The 17209-nt window shown below is 40.1% G+C and overlaps 1 protein-coding gene and 1 non-coding gene across 2 annotated transcripts in view; both read left to right on the top strand.

Moving 5' to 3' along the window:
- Window positions 1–17209, top strand: part of AHNAK2 (AHNAK nucleoprotein 2) — a 189767-nt gene that overhangs the window by 49509 nt on the left and 123049 nt on the right. The window lies entirely within an intron of this gene.
- Window positions 13448–13552, top strand: LOC123238386. The gene has a single exon (XR_006505577.1). It is a non-coding gene; the product is annotated as a U6 spliceosomal RNA (small nuclear RNA).

The following is a 17209-nucleotide window of genomic DNA, read 5'->3' as shown; positions in this document are numbered from 1 at the left end:
TCTTTCTCTCTTTCTCTCTTTCTCTCTTTCTCTCTTTCTCTCTTTCTCTCTTTCTCTCTTTCTCTCTTTCTTTCTCTCTTACCTTCTATCTTAGAATCAATACTGTGTATTGGATCTAAGGCAGAAGTGGTAAGGGCTAGGCAATAGGGGTTAAGTGACTTGACCTGGGTCACACAGCTGGGAAGTGTCTGAGGCAAGATCTGAACCCAGGACCTCCTATCTTTGAACCTGAACTCATTACTTTCTGATGTACACAAATCCATTCCTTTTTTGGATAGCCCTGTAGGGCAGTTTCCCTTTTTGTCAAGTCTACACCTGCTTCTCCATAACTTTCACTTATTGTTTCCACTTCTGCCCTCTGGGACCAAGAAGAACTATACAATCCCTTTATGACATGTAGCTCCTCAAATTCTTGAAGGCAGCTATCTTGTTACCCTGCAGTCTCCTCTTCTCCATGAGAAACATCTCCAGTTCTTTCTACCAATCTTTGTATGGCTTCATCTCAAAGCCATCCTTATTCCTCTCCCCTGTAGACTCTAATTTATCCATGTCCTTCTGAAAAATGTGGACCCCAGAGCTGAACATTCTATTCCATGTGTGGCTTGACCAGGACAGGGGACAGCAGGATTAACACCTCCCAGGTTTCCTCACATCTTAGCAAGATGGAATTAGTTTATCTAGCTTCCTTCCAGGTCACATTCGTAATTCAACTTGAGCTTGTAGTCCCTTAAAATCCCCGAGACAAACTGCAATCTAACTGTTTTTCCTCTCTTGTACTTGTGACATGGACTTGTATGAATGCAGAGATAGGACTTTACTCTTATTGCTACTAAATTAAATTTTAAAAAATAATTCTTGCCTTCTGTCTTAGAATCAATACTAAGTTTCAGTTATAATCCTTACCTTCTCTCTTGGAGTCAATACTGTGGGTTGGTAAGGGTGGTAAGGGCTAGGCAATAGGAGTTAAGTGACTTGCCTATGGTCACACAGCTAGGAAGTATCTGGGGACAGATTTGAATCCAGGACCTCCCATCTCTAAGCCTGGTTCTCTTTCCATTGAGCCACAGAGCTGCCCTTCCTGCTAAATTAATCTTAGTAGGTTCAACCCATCATTCTGGTCTATTGAGATGTTTCCTCACTCTGACATCCAGCATAGGACCTATCTCTCCATCAGGGCTGTGCCTTTTGCAAATTTGATAAACATGACATCAATCCCTTTATCCAATAAAATATTGATAAAAATACTGATAAAATAATTAATAATAAAATACTGATCAACCCAGGGACCCTGTATAGATCCCTGCAACACTCAGCTACAGATTTCCTTCCTAGTTGACATTAAGCCTTCACAGAATGATCTTCGGGGAGCAGTAAAGCAGTTCAGTGGCTAGAAAGCCAGACCAGGAGATGTGAGATCCTGGATTCAAATCTGGACTCAGATATTTTTCTATCTGTGTGACCCAGGACAAGTTCCTTAACTTTCACTGCCTAGCCCTTACCACTTTTCTGTCTTGGAAACAATAGTTACTATTTATTCTAAACAAACATAAGGGTTAAAAAAAAAGTCTGATTTTTGGCATGTAGGTGGTGCTATGGATGGAGTGTTTGGCCTGGAGTCAGGAAAACTTGAATTCAAATAGCACCTCATATACTTACTAGCTGCTAACCCTGGGCAAGTCACATAACCTCTGTTTGCCAGGTTTTCCTCAGCTGTAAGATGGGGATAATGACAACACTTACTTCACAGAGTTGTGAAAATCAAAGAGATAATGTGTAAAGCACTTAGCCCAAGGCTGACACATAGTAGGTGCTATGTACACATTTATTTCCTCCTTTCCCTTCTTTGATCATTCAGCTGGTTCAAATTCCACCCAAGTATATTGTCATCTGGCCCACATCTCTCCATCTCCTCTAGAAGAATAGCATGAGACTTTGTTGATCTCTAAATAATAGATATCTACCAAGCTAGTAACCCTGCTAGAAAAAGAAAATGAAGTCGGTCTGGTACGGCTTGTTCTTGATGGAGATATACAGGCTGTTAGTAATCACCACTCCTTTTTCAAACTGCTGACAAATCATGGTTTTAATAATATGTTCCAGGATCTTGCCAGGAATCAAAGTGAAGTTCACTGGTTTATAGTTAACAGAGTCTGTGCTTTCCTTTTTTGAAAATCAGAACATTTGACCTTCTCTGTCTGTAAGCAGCACATCTCCATGACCATTCTTTCATCTATTTCCTTTTTTGTCTTATTTTATTATTTTTATTCCAAACTTACTACTAAATTGAATAAATGAGTTGAGCACTCCTATAAATAAGTGAGTATCTGTCAATAAATTGAGCATTTCCAGAAACAAATGAGTGTCTATTAATAAGGTGGGCATTTATATATATCTATATATACACACACACACATATATATATGATAATAGAAAAAGGATAGTATGTGAAACTGCAGGTCTCTGTTATGAGCGACTCGCTTTTCATATATAATAAGTTCAATATGTCTACTTCAAAGCAACCTTTCTTATCCTAGATACTTTCTGGTCCTCTGTTCTCAAGTGTGTGTTTAAAGATCTTTTCTTTCTTTCCTTCTGTTCTCCCTCTTCATCTCTGCTTACTTGATTTCCCTTGGCTTCCTTTAAGTCCCAACTAAAATCCCACCTTCTGTAGAAAGCCTTCCCTAGTCTATCTTAACTGCAGAGTCTTTCCTCTATTAATTATCTCATCAGTGTATGTAATTCCTTAATTCTAGTGCCTTTCCTCTGTTATTATCTCCATCTTAGCCTGTCTAAAGCTTGTTTGTACAAAGTTGCTTACATGTGGTCTCCCCCATTAGATTATGAGCTCCTTGAGGAAGTGACTGCCTTCTTCCTCTTTTTTGTGCCCCTAGAGCTTAGCACAGTGCCTGGCACATAGTAGGTACTTAGTCAATGTTTATTAATTGATAGACTTCATCTTACAGTCTCCTGGAAGTGACTATTACTCATTACAGCATAAATAACAAATATATGCAAACATTTCCCATAAATGCCCCTCTTTCCTGCCTCTAGACAGGATCGATTCTCAAAATAATAATGGAGGGTACAAAGGGATTCACTGAGAAACTATAAAAGATGAACTCTTATATACTCTAGCAGCTTTTAACAGTTTCTAAAGCTTTTGGTACCATGTGAGTTATCTCCACCTTTCTGGGACATGACCCTATTCTAAGGGAACAGTCCCCATCTTCCTCCAAATTTCAGTTTCACTGAGACTAGCTCTTAAGCCAAAAGGATATTGCGCTGCCAGCTCACAGACCCTGCAGAGAAGCTGACTCTGCCAAGGCACTTCTGGGAAAACAGCCTTCTAGATAACAGGATTTGTGAGAGTCATTTCTTGCCTCTGGCTCAGAGCCCTCAGTGCATAGAATTTAACTCATCCATTTAGGGTATGAGAAGGACCCTGGCTGCAGCCAAGGCTCCAGGGATCAGACAAGGGTGTTAACCTATCTGGAAAATAAGTGATAACCGAGAAGAATCTGAGAAGGGGAGAAGGGAGGGGTGAGATGGGATGGGGAGAGGAAAGATTGAAAGAGAAGAAGCCGAGACAGGCCTTCTATCATTCATTCAATTGTCTCTTCAGTTGTTCTCTTGTTTAATTGTTGCTTTTCTATTTTGAGTCTCAGTTTCTTAAATTATAACATGGAGAATAATCAACTTTGCTCTACCGTGCTCCCAGGATCAAAGTAAGAAAAAAAATGAAACAATTTCTGATCTTGAAGAACTTACATTTTACATTTTCAAAAAAACCCAAACAAACCCTAAAATGAATGAAGCGGGGCAGATAGGTGGCTCAGTGGACTGAGAATCAGACCTAGAGATGTTCTGGGTTCAAATGTAACCTCAGACACTTCCTAGCTATGTGACCCTGTGCGAGCGCATTGCTTATCCCTTAGCACTCTTCTGCCTTGGAACCAATACACAGTATTGATTCTAAGATGGAAGGTAAAGTTTTTTTTTTTTGTTTTTTTAGAAAAATGGATGAAGAATCTTTTTCTCCCCCCTAATGTATGCCATTCTGTTGGATGGATAGTTTACTGAATTAGTACATCAGCACATAAATTTTGGACAGGTATTGTACAAGGACAATAAATTTGGCCTTAAAGCTGAACAGGAGGAAGAAGGGTAAGGCTGTAATATATTTGGGAAACTGTGTTATACTTTCAATGATCCCAAACAGCATCCTGACACAAAATCCCATCTTTTTTCTTTTCTTTTTCTTTTTTTTAAAAACTCCGTCTTTCAAATTGCTTACGATCTCTGAGGAGGGGACGGGAGGGAGGGAGATTATCTGAATCTTATAATTTCAGAAAATGCATGTTGGAAATTGCTATTATATGTAATTGGGAAAATTAAATATCTTTGAATAAAAAATAAACCCCATCTTTTTTCTTAATACCTATTTTCTCACTGGAGATGATAAGATCTGTCTGCAAATCTTGGGATAGTGCAGTCTCCAAAGAATCTAAATTTTAAGTTTTCAAAAAGGCAGTGGAGTGACACATTGTGGGGGATGGGAGCTTACAGTGACTTTGGCATATTATGCATGATGACTTCAGGGCAAGAAGGGTCAAAATTGATCTCATACAGGAAAAGTACAGTCAGAAAAGGAGCTGGAATGGTTATATGCCAGATGTGAAGTTTAACACATTGAAAGCCTGAGCACTTCCCTGATGTTCAGAAAATGTTAAAGACCTAGAGGAGTTGGAGAGATTCTCTATGGTGGATTTATGGGGCAGTTAGGTAGCACAGTGGATAGAGCACTGGGCCTGGAGTCAGGAAGACCTGAGACTAAATGAGGAGTGACTTGCCTTTTAGAGTCAATCTGTTAGTTAATAAACATTTCATGCCCCTACTATTTGCCAGGCACTGTGCTAAATGCTGGGGAAAAGATAGCCCTTGTTCTTGAGATAACAACAGTAGGAAGGCATTAGAATTACAGATGACATCTACTGATAAGATCCCTTGAAGTATTGAAGGTTTGGAGAAAGTCATCATGGTCAAAGAATACATCACTTAGTGAGGACCTAATAATAGGCTGTTGTCAGGGAATTCTTTTGACATAGAGGGATGGACACTCTTTGGAGAAGCAAACCTGGCTGAGGATCTAAGATAGGGGACCAAATTGAAAGCAAGTTATTAGCATGCTAAGGAAGGATGCTCTCACTGAATGGCAGCTTCAGCTTCCTATGGTACAGAATTGGTTTTTATAACCTTTTAGGCTGGCTTAGAATATGCCAATCAGCAGCATTCAGTGACAATTTAAGATAAAGTTGTAAAGCATTTCACAGGAGAGGAAAAGAAAGAGAGGGATTTGTCACAGGGGAAAGAGGAATATTTGGAATGCAACTGGCAGGATTTTATTATTAGGATGAAAAAACTCCATGTTCAAAGGTAGGAGACAAAGAGAAATGGCAAATATTGTTTGCATTTTATTTTTTAAACTTTAAATATTTTATTTTCCCCAATTACATATACAGTTAAAAAATCCTCACCTTACATGTTAGAATCAATATCGTGTATTGGTTCAAAGGCAGAAGAGTGGTAAGGGTTAGGCAATGGGGGTTAAATGACTTGCCCATGGTCATGCAACTAGGAAGTATTCTGAGGCTAGATTTGAATCCAGAATCTCCCATCTCTGGATCTGGCTATTTATCCACTGAGCCACCTAGCTGCCCCCCATTTTTTTTAACATTCATTTTTAAAAAATAAATTTTGGTGGAGGAAATGTGGCAAAATGGTGGAGGGGATGTGGCAAAATGGTGGAGGGAATGTGGCAAAATGGTGGAGGGACATTAATGCATTGCTGGTGGAGTTGTGAATTGATCCAATCATTCTAGATGGCAATTTGGAACTATGCTCAAAGGGCTTTAAAAGACTATCTGCCTTTTGACCCAGCCATAGCACTGCTTGGATTATACCCCAAAGAGATAATAAGGAAAAAGACAAGTACAAAAATATTTATAGCTGTGCTCTTTGTAGTGGCAAAAAAAATTGGAAAATGAGAGAATGTCCTTCAATTGGGGAATGGCTGAACAAATTGTGGTATCTGTTGGTGATGGAATACTATTGTTCTCAAAAGAATAAAGAACTGGAGGAATTCCATGTGAACTGGAATGACCTCCAGGAACTGATGCAGAGTGAAAGGAGCAGATCCAGGAGAACATTTTACACAGAGACTGATATACTGTGGTACAATAGAAAATAATGGACTTCTCTACTAGCAGCAATGCAAAGACCCAGAGCAAGGCTGAGGGACTTATGAGAAAGAAAACTAACCACATTTGGAGGAAGAACTGTGGGAGGGAGGAGAAACACAGAAGAAAAACAACCGCTTGAACACATGGGCTGATGGGGATATTATTGGGGATATAGACACTAAATGATAACTCTAGTCCAACTATCAATAATATGGAATTAGGTCTTGATCTATGTAAAATATTGTCTTGATACATGTAAAACCCAGTGGAATTGTGCATCGGCTAAGGGGGGTTAGGGAGGTTTGGGGGAGAGGGAAAGAACATGAAATATGTAACTATGGGAAAATATTCAAAATAAAAACTTAAAAAAATAAAATAAATTTTGAGTTCCAAATTCTTTCCCTCCATTCTTTCCTCCCCTCCCTGAGATGCAAGCAACTTGATATAGGCTATACATGTATGGTCATGCAAAACATATTTCTGTATCAGTCGTAAAAGAAAACATAGATGACAGAGATTCTTTTAGATAAAACTAAATGGTATCTTATCCAAGGACAATATGTAGTTGTTACGACAGTGAATGAGACCATCTTCTTTACTATATTCCTGCATAGTGTTTATATTTTATTTCTTCTTTAGTTGGGGTTGGAGATTTTCTTCTATTAGGTCACTAGGTAATTTCTATATCATTAATCCATCAGAATGTCAAGAAATGATTGTGGTTCTTATTTTTCCTTTATACTATTTTAAGTCAGAAGACACAGGAACTGAATGGAAATCTTTCCAGCTTGGTGGAATCCTTAAGAGTTTGAACTTCATTTGCATAGACTTGGAAAACCCATGTCTGATTTTAATGTCTTATCGCTTATGAATAAATCTTAGAGCATCTCCTTGTGAACTTGAATATGTGAAGGCAATAGGAAGGAGGAAGAAGAAAGTGGGCATTAGTTTAGGACATTTGAAGACAATAGGAGGAGACAATTATTAGGCATTGGGTAGAGCAAGTCACTGAATTCAAGCAATCAAACCAGTTCAGGAGTCAGGAAGGTCCAAGGAACTTGAGTCCTCAAGTTGGGAGTAGTGATCAGGAGTTTAAAAAATGGCAGAATAAGAGAATTTGGGGCCCTTGATTCAATACCAGGGATCAGCTAGCTGGTGCCAATTCTTGACTCTCCTGTATAATGTTCCATAGGTTCACAAACTCATATCTTTGGAATCTTAGGAATTGCCCAGTGTAGTCTTAAATTTATTCAGATGAGGAAATTGAGGCAAAGTGATTAGTCTGTGGTAATGAGGGATGGGAATAAATTTTAGAATATAAATGAGCATTAGAATACAAAATCTCCAAACTTTCATTTTAACTTCTGGTTTCAACATGTTTCTCCTCCTTTAAAATGTTCTTCTTCAACACATTTCTCCCATTTGATAGCACCTCCAACTTTAATTTCCAGATCTTCACCACTACAACAAGGGTTGTTATAAATGTTTCTGCACACGTGTCTTTTCCCTTTTTATTTGATATTTTTCCGCTTTGGGTCTTGTAGAACAAATTGTTTAAAATTTGTCTTACCTCAACACAATCGGATTCTGAACTCATTAAGAGACAGGCTTCAAACAGGTGGGTAAGTTAGGGCAAACTACAGCCCCCTGAAATGTTCTATCAGGCCCTTTGACATTATTCCTAATCTGATGAATACAATGAGTAGGATACAATATAATGAAACTTTGAAAGAATTGCTTTAGAAATAGACTGACAGATGAGCATTTCCTTTCCTTTGGCCCCCTCTTTAAAAAGTTTGCCTATCACTGAGCTAGGGGGATGTCTACCCCAAGTGTATGAGGAATTTCCCCAGCTGAATGGGTGGATGACAATTTGTTCCAATGGCCATGAAGATGGCTGAAGTGGGTGCTGTTGAGTGCTTAGAACATGGTCAGACATTGACAATGCCAAGGTTATCCATTGCATTCTGGGCCAACATCAGTCATCCTGACTGGATTAAAAAAAAAATTCTTACCTTCTGTCTTAGAATAAATACTGTGTATTGGTTCTAAGGCAGAAGAGCAGTAAGGTGTTGTGGATAAAAAGGGGAGATACACTAAAGTTGAGGGGTGATCTCCTTCCCTTGCTGAGTGACGGAGGGGTAAAGGTGATTGAGGTAATAGGATAGGAATGGAAGGGAAGGCTATGTCTAGGGAAGAATGGACAAGGTGGTATTTGGATGGTAAGGGTACAGGTGAGGTATTCAGGAGAGGCAGCTGACACAGACTAGACACTCAGGCTAGAGACAGAGGACACTGGCGGGAAATAGGCTGAACCCTTCCAGGCAGGAAAGGTACTTTTACAGACACAAGGAATAGGGCCAGTCATAAGTGGTTTGAATCTGACTTGAGGGCTTTCTTGTCAGTTTCTCAAGTCCTTAAAAGAGGAACCACAAGGCTCTTCCCTGTCAGTGAAACTGAAGGGATTCAGGAGGAAGTGTTGGGCAACTACTTCCTCCCAAGATGGATGTCTCCAGTTTCCCTCAGTAAATAAAAGAGAATTATTCCTTCCCCTTCCCCTTTGCCTAGTTTCTTCAACACAAAGATTCTCCAGAGGGTCTAATTAGGTAACCAAGGGTTTTATTAATGTTTCAGGGTGGTCTGGAAGGAGAGGGAGGATTGGGGTTTCTGACAACTGCTAGGGAGAAACTCTAAGATGGGAGAGGGTCTCAGGAATGGGTTAGACTGAGAGAGAACCTGCTCTCTCAGCTGAGGAAGATTTGGCTGCTTTTAAGGTAGAGGGTATACTAAAGGGATAATTTGAATTCAAGGATGTCCTACTTGTCTATTGGGGAAAACTAAACTCACAAAGTCTTTTCACTAAAAACCCAAAAGCCACCCTGCCTCCCAGAGCCCCAGGAAAACAGGCAGGAAAAACAGGGAAGTAATATGGAGAAGGTCAGGGAGAGTCCAGAAAAATTAGCCAGGTACAAATTGTCTAAAGACAAACACAGGCCAAAGCAAATTGAAAGCCAAAATAGAGCTCTGGTTGATCCTTCCGCTCTGCTCAAGCGTCAGGGACCAACTGAACTTTCTCTCAGAATTCTAAGGCTCAACTGCCCCAAGTTTTCAGTTGCCCCAGCCCCCAAGAGCAAAACCTCTCTTGTATCTTTTGTTACAAAGGGTAGGCAATGGGGGTTAAGTGACTTGCCCAGGGTCACACAACTAGGAAGTATCTGAGGTCAGATTTGAATCCAGGACTTCCTGTCCCCTGGCCTGGCTCTCAAACCACTGAGCCACCTAGCTGCCCCCATCCTGATTGGATTTTGATGCCTCTGGAAAAGAGAGTGAGATTGGTGGCTTTGTACAACTCTGCCTCATTTAAATCCAATTAAGAGCAAATCAGGACATCACTCCATTATGTCATTGGTCTTCTTCAAAAATGAATGAATCACAATCACCTTTCTGGCATTCTCCTTCAAGGAAATTACTCTTCTCTGACCAGATCTTTTACTACTCTGACAGGAATGTGGGTGAGGTCTTGACCAAGACCTTCTACTTTTTGACCTTGATCTTTGATGACCTATATGATTTTCTTCAGCTCCTTGATGAATTTTAACTTGTTTTCTTCTAGGTCCACAAGAAATCTTACTACTAGGACTGGGTCAGCATCTTCCATCCTACTGTAAGAAGAGTCTGGCATGTGTACAAAATATCTCAGATGACTATCTGTTGAGGCTGGACATCCTGCTTCTGGAAGAGTTACCATGATGTAGAGCAGAAGTATCTTGGAGAGACTGTAGAGAATGTATAGGTATTCCGTAAGTAGTTCTCTGCTAACCACATGATTAGAAAATGCCTTTTTGGCTGTCTAGCCAAAAGTGGGGCATCTTCAAAAGGGCCTGGGTCATCTTGGTTTCAGCTTTAGCCTCCTCTTTTACTCTTGATTTGAGGTTTCTGCTCACGGTGTCCAAAGAGAGATAGTGCTATAAAGGGAGAGACCTTGAATCTTCTCTCCTCTGAGGCCCAGTGGCCCTGTGAATGAATACAGACCTGGGTTCTTTCTTCAGCATTTGCTCAGTTCCTTCTTAGGTGAAGGGAGAATGGCATTCCAGTGTCTAGATTTTGTAGTTAGTTCATTATCAATGTCCAAATAGCAAGGGGTGATGTCTAGGAGTGATCTTTAGGACCCAACAGTGGAGACAAGGGGTTGTCTAAAAGCAATGGCACTCTTAGACAAGAATCTGGTGAGAACAATACTAAGTAGAAACTTCACTAAGTTTTTGCCCATTCCCTTCAGAAATCAAGGTGGGATAGGGGAGAATGTATCCCTAAGGTATTGAAGGGGAAAATGTTTTAATTTTTGTTTATATCTTTGAAGTAAATTTTGTTTGGTTGTTTCAGTAATGTCTGACTCTTCATGACCCCATTTGGGGTTTTCTCAGCAGAGATACTGAGTAGTTTGCTATTTTCTTCTCTAGTTCATTTGGCAGATGAGGAAACTGAGGCAAAGAGTATTAAGTGACTTACCCAGGGTCACATAGCTAGTAAGTATCTGAGGCTGAATTGGAACTCTGGTTTTCCTGACTTCAGAAGGTTCTCTATGCACTGTGCCATCTAACTATCCCATGAAGCAAATATTTCTTTGTAAAAGCTAATTGATGTCAAAAGGTTAAATGGAACAGGGTGCTATCTAAACATTGGTATCTAGAAGTACACAGTTAGTGGGGGAAATGAGCCAGTCATTTTAGAAAAGGGACATTCAGAATCCCCTCAGGGTTCTCTAGAACTCTGAGGAGTGGATATGATCAACTTGGCTCTGAGAGAGTAAGCTAGAAAGAATGTAAATGAGGCTGAAGCTCTAGAAAAGAATGCAATTTTGATCTTGGTTTCCTTCCTGTTTTCTTCTAGCTGAATGTTCTCTCTGAAGAACTTGAAGATGAATGTTTCTAATATTTCATTTTTCTTTTACTTCTGACTTTTTCCTTCAATGTCAGATGAAGCCCACAGCCAGTGATAAAATGAAGGCGAAGAGTTTTTCTAGAACAGTGATGGGCAAACTATGGCCCTCGGGCCAGATGCAACCCCCTGAAATGTTCTATCAGGCCAAGTGAGTGACGTTATTCCTAATCTGACCAATACAATGAGTAGGATATAATACAATGAAACTTCAAAAGAGTTGCCTTAGAAACAGACTGACAGATAAGCATTTCCTTTCCTTTGGCCCCCTCTTTAAAAAGTTTGCCCATCACTGATCTAGAAGGATTGAGACTGAGACAATATCTGATTGGTTTATCTACTCATAAGTACCCCAGACTATTTTTCCAAGTTGTGGGGCACAGTCCCAGGGATATGATACCCTCTCAGGGGAAGTTAGAAGCATTGGTCAAAATCAATAGATATTTTAGAGGACAACTCCTATATAAATACAACCACTTTTTCAATAAAAACAAATAAAAGGGGGGCAGCTGGGTAGCTCAGTGGATTGAGAGCCAGGCCTAGAGATGGGAGGTCCTAGGTTCAAATCCGGCCTCAGACACTTCCCAGCTGTGTGACCCTGGGCAAGTCACTTGACCCCCATTGCCTACCCTTACCACTCTTCCACCTATGAGACAATGCACAGAAGTTAAGGGTTTAAAATTAAAAAAAAATGAAAAAAAAAACAAATAAAAGCAAAATTGACTGTGAACTTACTCCAACTGGTAGAAGGTAAAAGATAGATAGATAGATGGATAGATAAATAGATGGATGGATGGATAGAGGATAGAGATAGAGGATAAATAGATGATAGTGATACATAAAAGATAAGTAAATGATAGAGATAGATGATAGAAGAAACAGATATATATATATATGATAGAGATAGATGATATAGATAAAAGAGAGATAGAAGGCAGAAATATATAGCGGATAAATAGATTTGAGAAGATAGATGATAGAGATAGAAGATAAACAGGTAGATGAGATAGCTAGAGAGTTTATTAAGTATTTACTATGTGCCAGGCACTGTGATAGGCAGTGGGGAGTAAAATACAATCCAAAAAGACAGTCTCAATTTCTAAAGAGCTTCCATTCTAATAAAAGGTGCTAGAAAGCAGGAGGTAGTGGTAGGAGAGGGGATGGAGAAGGCGAGGTTACTGGGGAGAAGGCACAAAAATCCAGAGACTGAGGAGTGGAGCTGAGAATGAAGTGAACATAGATTGAGCACCTCATGAAATGTTGGTCCTTGCCAGAAGGAATGGTGAATTTGCTTCATTTTTTGGCAGGAAAGCTGGATGCCTCAGGTCTTAACTGAGCTTGCCTTTTGGAATGGAGTAACAATACCACACCTTTCCTATCCTAAGCTATCCTAACCTTTAAGGTTTTTCAAGGATGGCTGAAGATTAGGGAGTCAGGGGCAGCGAGGTAGCTCAATGGAGAAAGAGAGCCAGGCTTGGAGATAGGTCTTGGGTTCAAATCTAGCCTCAGATATTTCCTAGCTGTGTAGTGCTGGGCAAGAAGATAAAGGTTTAAAAAAAGCAGGTTAGAGGGTCACCCACTGCCAATGTATTTTTCTCTTAACTCTGGATGGCAGTGGGAGGTAGTGAAAAAAATGCTAGATTTGGAGTCAGAAGGCTTTAGTTCAAGTCCTGATGCTTTCTTTTACTATATTTGTGACCTTGGGCAAATTGCTTAACCTCTCTTGGCCTCAGATTCCTTACTTGTAAAATGAGGGAGTTAAAACTAGATGATCTGGAAGATCTTCCAGTTCTAAATCAATCATCCCATGATAATAACATTATTAGTTATAGTGATTAGTTATAGTGATTATTATTACTGTGTGTTTTAAGATTTGCTTATTTAAGATTGTATAGTTTATTTTATGAAAAGTTGGGAGAGTCCCATATGCATAAGAATATTTATATAGCAGCATGTTTTGATGTGGCATAGAACCAGACATAAAATAGGTGTATCAATTGAGGCATAGGAACACAATGTAGTTTTATTATTATTATTCCTTACCTTCTGTCTTAGGATTAATACGAAGTATTGGTTCTAAGGCAGAATAGCTGTTAGGACTAGGCAATTTGGGTTAAGTGACTTGCCCAGGGTCACACAGCTAGGAAGTATCTGAAGGCAGATTTGAACCCTGGATCTTTTGTCGCTGGACCTGGCTCTCTATTCACTAAGCCATCCAGCTGCACTTTTATAGTACTTAAAAAAATAATAATGATAAAAGGGTGTGGGGCATGCTTGCTTCAACTGCACCTGTAGTAAAATTGGAATGAGACAAAAGATTAGCATGGTCCCTGTTGGAGGATGACATGCAAATTTGTGAAACATTCCATTTTTTTAAATGGGGTGATTTTATCAGAAAATTTGGAAACTATTGCCTTAGACTAAAGAAAAGAGTAGCTTCATCCACAAAATGATCAAGTTGGGCCAAAGAGCAGCCAGATCTCTAAGCAGCAGAGAGAACTTGGCAATGGCCCCAGAGTATTGGAATAATGGGTGTTGGGTGGTATGCATGGCAGCTGGGGAGTGAGTATCTGATTGACTGCACTTGGTCCTTACTGTTGACTAGGATCAGGTGCTTCTTACCAGTGCCCCCTGGTGACTAAAAATCACATCAGCTTTCTAGCTCCAAAGGACTGGTTCATAGTTTTGGAGGTAAGGGGACCTTCTTTCTACTTTATTCTTTTAAACTTCCCTAATCCCTGAATCTCAATCCAAGGTCCAGTGCCCCAATACCTTGCTGTCTTCTTGGCTCTTGGGGCTCAGCGATTCCAATTTCTAAATTACTTTCCACCTTCTGCAACTGTTGTCATAACTAGATGCCTGAGTTGGGCATTCTCTTTTTCCCATCTTTTTTTGGCTTGGCTCCCCGATCTCAAAGACTTACTGCACCTAATCTTTTAATGTATTTCCTTTTTTTCATTCATTTCTTTTTTTCTTTAAACCCTTACCTTCCATCTTAGAATCAATACTAAGCATAGGTTCCAAGGCAGAAGAGTGGTAAGAGGTACGCAATGGGGGTCAAGCAACTTGCCCAGGGTCAGCTAGGAAGGGTCTAAGGTTAGATTTGAACCCCAGATCTCCTGTGTCCAGGCGTGGCTTTCTATCCACTGAGTCACCTACCTGCCCCTCCTCAGTCATTTCTGATGACTTTGGGTGCTTTTTCCTAGTACCTGTTTTTTTCTCTTCCTACCTCTCATCTCTACACATTCTAGGCCATGAGAGGGAATTTCTTTTGTTTATTCACAGAAGAAAAGAGACTATATGCATTCCAAAGAAACACTAGAGAAAGGTGATTATAAATGCGGATTAAAGAGAACTATCCCTAACCCAAAATGTTATTGTTCTCTCATATCTAACTCTTTGTGACCCCATTTGGGGTTTTCTTGGTAAAAATCCTGGAGTGGTTTGCCATTTCCTTCTCCAGCTCATTTGACAGATGAGTAAACTGAGGCAAAAGGGTTAAGTGATTTGCCCAGGGTCACACAGCTACTAAGAATCTGGGGTCAGATTTGAGCACTGGTCTTCTTGACTCCAGGCCTAGAGCTCTACCCTCTGTGCCACCTACCAGCCCTATCCCAAAATAGGAGGCCCTAAACTTTCTAAGTTTATTCTTTAACTAGGTACTTATGGAACTATGGTACCCATAGCTTATCTAGGTTTCTTACTGAATCTCTTGCTATCAATGGATAAAGAAATACAAATAGGTAGAGAAGAATCAGAATAGTCTGAAGTTCAAGTTTAGAATTTTAATTTTTAATTTTTATTTTGAATAAGTTTGAAATTTTTAAAAATGATTAGGAAGGAAGGAAAGAAACAAGTATTTATTAAACCCTTACTATGTGCCAGGTATTGGATAAGTACCACGCATACAAAAATACAAAGGAAAAGAAAGAGGAGGCAGAGCCATGGTGGCAGAGAAGGCACAGGGACTCATCTGATTTCTATCAAATTACCTTCCCCAAAGCAATGACATAACACCTCAGTACGAATTCTGGAGCAGCACAACCAACAAAAAGACAAGGTGAAATAACATCAGCCCAAAGCAACTTAGAAGGCCAGCATAAGAGATCTAGTGCACCAGGTTGGAGGTGGAGCCCAGCATGCCAGGGCAGGCCCCACTGAGGCAACAAGCCTTGGGTACAACTGAAGCAGCAGCCAAGGCTGTGAGAATTCTCAGCCACAGAGGGTAAGGGGGGTGGACAACTGCTCAGAAGATTACAAGCATCCCTCTGCTGGCTCTGGGTGCAAGACTCTTATCTCACTGCATATACTCGGAGCAGGGTCACGGTCCTGGGGCACACTCTCAGGGTGAGGAAGAGCACCAGCATACCCCAGCATTGCAGCCACAGGGGAGCAGAGGACCCTGGTCACAGTACCAAGGGGTAAAAGAGTGCTTGGGGTTATTCACAGACCAAAGCACAGGCAGGGAGAGTATTAAACACACCTCTCCTTAGGTCATACCATTTTGGAAGAACTAAAAGCAGATAGAACCCTAGTGCCAGCTTTGATGGTTGCTGCACAAAGAATCTAAAGCTTGGAATAGTGCTCCCTTTACCACAGTCACAAAGCCCAAATTTTAATAGTTTTTTAAACTAAAAGGAAAGAAAAAGGCAGGAAAATGAACAAACAATAACAAAAAGAAACCCAACAAAGAAAGTTATTTTGGTGACAGGGTAGATCTAAACCCAGAAGAAGACAACGAAGTTAATCCCACCTTTGACATTTACAAGCTGTGTGACCTTTGTGTAAATTATTCTATCTGTCTGGGCCTCATTTTCTATATCTGTAAAATAGGAATAATAATAATAGTGAATTGAAGTGAAAGTAGTTTACAAATAATCTGCAATTTTGTCAACTCTATGGGAACTCCCTCACTATTGCAAACATTTATGATAGCAAAAAAAAAAAAATAGGGAATTCTCTGAGGCACGCAGAGGTAAACTGACTTGTCCATAGTCTCCCTGCTCCCAGCCCCAGACTTGTCCACTACCCTTTGTTGTTGAGTTGTTTCAGTCATATTTGACTCTTTGTGAACCCTTTTGGGGTTTTTTTTGGCAGAGATACAGGAATGGTTTGCTATTTCCTTTTCCAGCTTATTTGACAGATGAGGAAACCAAGGCAAACAGGTAAAGTGACTTGTCCAGGGTCATATAGCTAAGAAGTGTCTGAGGCCAGATTTGAATTTATAAAAATAAGCTTTCCTGACTTCAGGTCCAGTATGCTATATTGTACCACCCTACACTGCCTCTAATATATAAGACCTGCTATCTAAATAAATGCCAGCTATTATTACTACTCCATAATTATAGTCAGTGATATAACCCTATTCTTTACAATGCTCATTGACCCTGGAGTATTAGGAGACTATTAGGGGAGGAAAAAACATACTATAAGCAATGGTAGTTCATTTTTCCCATTTGGGGGGTATTTCTTCATAGAGATCCTGAGGAATCTCTGAGAGAACAGGCTGAGGTGGAGAAACCTATCTGGAAAAGGCAGTGGGTAGAGAGCCTGGGAGCTGGGGGCCACACGGACAGGCTCAGGTCTCTTCTAGCAGATGCTCAGTAAATGTTTTAAGCACTAATGGAGGTGTATAGGACAGAAAAAGTTACACTCGGTTAAGGCTTTCAGTTGGATGGTGTGTCTATAGGCACATAGCAGGTTGTAGAGCTTCAGAGCTGGAAGAAAACAGAGGCTGAGCCCAGTGTAATTCTCCACCTCATAGATGAATCCTCTACATGACATCCCTGACAAGTGAATTCAGTGTTGGCTGAATTAAATTCAGTGATTATCTCTGTTTGGGAACTATTACTTATAGAAGTGTGTTGGTAAATGTTTAGTAACCTAGGCCTCCAAAAAAAATGTACATGTGACTTATTTTTTTAAATGCTTATCTTCCATCTTAGAATCAATATCATATTGGTTTCAAGACAGAAAAGTGGTAAGGGCTAGGCAATGGGAATTGATTTGCCCAGAGTCACACATTATCTGAG

This window comes from Gracilinanus agilis, chromosome 2 (genome assembly GCF_016433145.1).
Source record: "Gracilinanus agilis isolate LMUSP501 chromosome 2, AgileGrace, whole genome shotgun sequence".
NCBI classification, from domain to species: domain Eukaryota; kingdom Metazoa; phylum Chordata; class Mammalia; order Didelphimorphia; family Didelphidae; genus Gracilinanus; species Gracilinanus agilis.
This window is presented reverse-complemented; position numbering and strand designations above follow the sequence as displayed.